Here is a 3064-nt window from a genome sequence, read left to right as displayed (position 1 = left end):
TAGCAAAAACCACTCAAAAAAAAAAAAAAAAGTCCTAGGGCCACAAAGTATGCATTCTCTAAATGATACGTCAGATCCATGCCATGCCAAGTGCCATGCCACATCCAGTCCTCTGTGACTGTACCCAAGCTGTTTCTCCTGCCTGGGTGCTCATCCCCACCCAAACCATCACTGTGTTCTTTGCTTTAGCTCACTGTTTTTTTTTTTTCTTTCTTTCTTTTTTTTAAATAGATTTTTTGCTATAGGGTGCATGTGCTCACCAGAGAGAGACAGAGAGATAGAAGGCGAGAAATCATCCCCCAGGGGTTATGGCCACACTGCAATCCCTTCTTCTTCATTTTCCTCTCAGGATTTTGGGCACACACCGTGCACGCCCAGCATGAGTTTCAAGTCATCAGGTCCGGGACTCACACTGTGGTGGACCATGTGGGAGTTTAGTGCCTTCACCACCGCGCCATCTGCTGGCCCCTTTAGCTCATTCCTCTACCCTAGTGTGTGTTTCATCTAAAGCAGGTCCTGAGATAAGGACTTGGGTGCAGGTAGTTTATTTGGGAATGGGAGTAAGGTAATGAGACACAGAGGGCAAGGTACAGATGGTGTGTTGGTGAGCAGGTAACTTCCTTGGGCGGCTGGGGCTTAGTTCCATTGGGGACTCTCTCTTGGGCCACTCAGGATTATTCTATCACATGGGGAGGAAGAAGGGTGTTCACTCACCAGCATCTGCTCCTTGTTGCTTCGAGGGGTCTTCCTGTAGCTCTAACTCTGTGGCGCATCCCGCTTTCCTTGAACTCAGATGGAACAACTCCGTGGAAGACAGAGAGGGTATGGTGGGCACTGACAACATGTGCTATAGCTCCCCTCAAGATTTCACCCAAGGGGTCAGCAGGTGGTATAGTGGTTAAGGTGCTGGACTCTCCCAAGACTGACTACAGTTGGAGTCCCAGACCCAGGGGCTTGAAACTCATGCAGGGCATGTGTGCATGTGTACCTAAAATCCCAGGAGGAGAATGGAGGAGAAGGGATTGAGGCATGACCATCCCTCCTAGGGGGTGATTTCTTGCTTTCTCTATCTCTGTCTCTGTCTCTCTAGTGAACATATGCACCTATAGCAAACATTTATCTAAAAAAAGAGATTTTGCAGGGCTGGCAGGTGGTGTGGTGGTTAAGAGTGCTGGACTCTCACGTAGCCAACCATGGTTCAAGTCCTAGACCTGGCATTTTCCTTTCTCTCTCTCTCTCTCTCACTCTGTCCCTCTCTGGTCAAATTAAAATAAATAAATGAAGTTAAATAAAAGAGTAGTTCTTAAAAAAAAAAAAAAAAAAAAAGAGTTCGCCCAAGCAGAGCCTTCCTTGCCTCTCCTCAGCTGCATTAAATGCTGTTCCCGGCTGTTCTTTCCTAGGTGGCGCTGCTTACCATCAAGCAGTTGCTGTGGCTCCTCCAAAACTTACGGCTGAAATTTCTGAAAACTGGGTAACATAGTTCATCTCGGTAGCCTCAGTGCCAGGGTAGATTCTGGCACATGGAAGAAACATTCAAGAAACAGTGGGAAAAGGCATGAGAAGGTGAAGGGTGGGTCATTATGTCCTCCCAGTGCCTGGGAGTGCATGCGCCTGGACTAAAAACAGCAAAAAGGAACTTCAAGTGTCTGAGATTTACAGCCTAGGTCCTCCAGTGCCTCCGCATCACGCATGGCCAAGATGAAGGTTGAGATGGAGGATGGCGTGGGAGAGGGAAGAAGTAGGCATAGAAAATTGAGTCACAAAGACCCAATCCAGATTCTTAACACGCTCATGGATCATTTGGAGGAAATCTCCTGGAAGAAAATCACAAGGTCAGAGAGTTAGTAAAATTGCAGCCTGTGGAGAATTTAAAAAGCACTAGGGAACCAGCAGTTAGCGTAATGGCTATATCGCTTGACTCCCACGTAGTCGACCGTGGTTTGAGTCCCAGACCCGGTGGCTTAAAACTCACGCCAGGCACGTGTGCGTGCGTGCCCAAGATCCCAAGAGGAGAATGGAGGAGAAGGGATTGAGGGGTGACCATCCCCCCTGGGGGGTGATTTCTCGCTTTCTGTCTCTCTGTCTCTCTCTGTCTGTCTGGTGAGCGCACGCGCCCTATAGCGAAAACCTCCCCCCCCAAAAAGAAAATCATGCTGGGCTTGTGTGCATTCATGCCAAAGACCCCAAAAGGAGAATGGAGGAGAAACAATTGCTAGTAATTACACACATGTCTACACTTTTTTTCTGGATTTAGATAAAAATCTCAGTAAAAAGTTCTTTGCCTTAGAAGCAACTTTTGAACTTGGCTAGTCCAACACCTCCCTGTCCATTTTAGAGGATGAAAACTGAGTCCTGGAGTGGGGCCTGCCTGAAGCCACATAGTGGTGAGTTCCCAATCATCCCATGAGAAGGAAGGATCTATTCTAGTCTGGGTTTGGGGCTTATTTGTACAGTCTCCCTGACATCAGCAACATGGGCGTTTCTGCACAGGTCTGGCTAAATGAACACATCTGGTGAGCAGCAGGCCACTGGACAGTTTCTAGGGATTCTGTCCCTTGCTGTTCCTATTTTACCCCTAGAATCTCAGGAATAAGTAGCCCCAATATTTGCCTCCATAACTGGTCTTCCCACAAGGTCCAGTCTGGTTCTGTTCACAGCTCTGACAGGGGTGAAGGGGAGCTGGCCCAGGAAACAGGTGATTTCTCAGCCAGCACCTGCTTTTCAGATGCCAGCCAGCTCTGTGAGGGGGTCTTCCCCCAATGCCTGAGTCAGAACGTGTAAACTTCAAGGCTACATTCTTCTCTGACACCAGAGATAAGCCAGAGGCATGGGAGGGCGATAGGGGGAGGAGACGGTACCAGGATGTCAAGTCTCTAGGAAGAGCCAGCTCTCAGGAATGGTATGCAGAGAAGAGGCTTTTGAGAGAGCGATGGAGACCGAGATACCTGCTTGAGCTCTGCTGACGTGGCCACGCTGCTCGTGAGGAAAGAATCTTGTAAAAATAAAATAGCAACAATCATGTTGATTTTTCTATTGCACTTCTCCCACTAACAGCAAAATTTCA

This window comes from Tupaia chinensis, unplaced genomic scaffold, assembly GCF_000334495.1.
Source record: "Tupaia chinensis unplaced genomic scaffold, TupChi_1.0 Scaffold140845_1, whole genome shotgun sequence".
NCBI classification, from domain to species: Eukaryota; Metazoa; Chordata; class Mammalia; order Scandentia; family Tupaiidae; genus Tupaia; species Tupaia belangeri.
Note: the sequence above shows the minus strand (reverse complement) of the source record.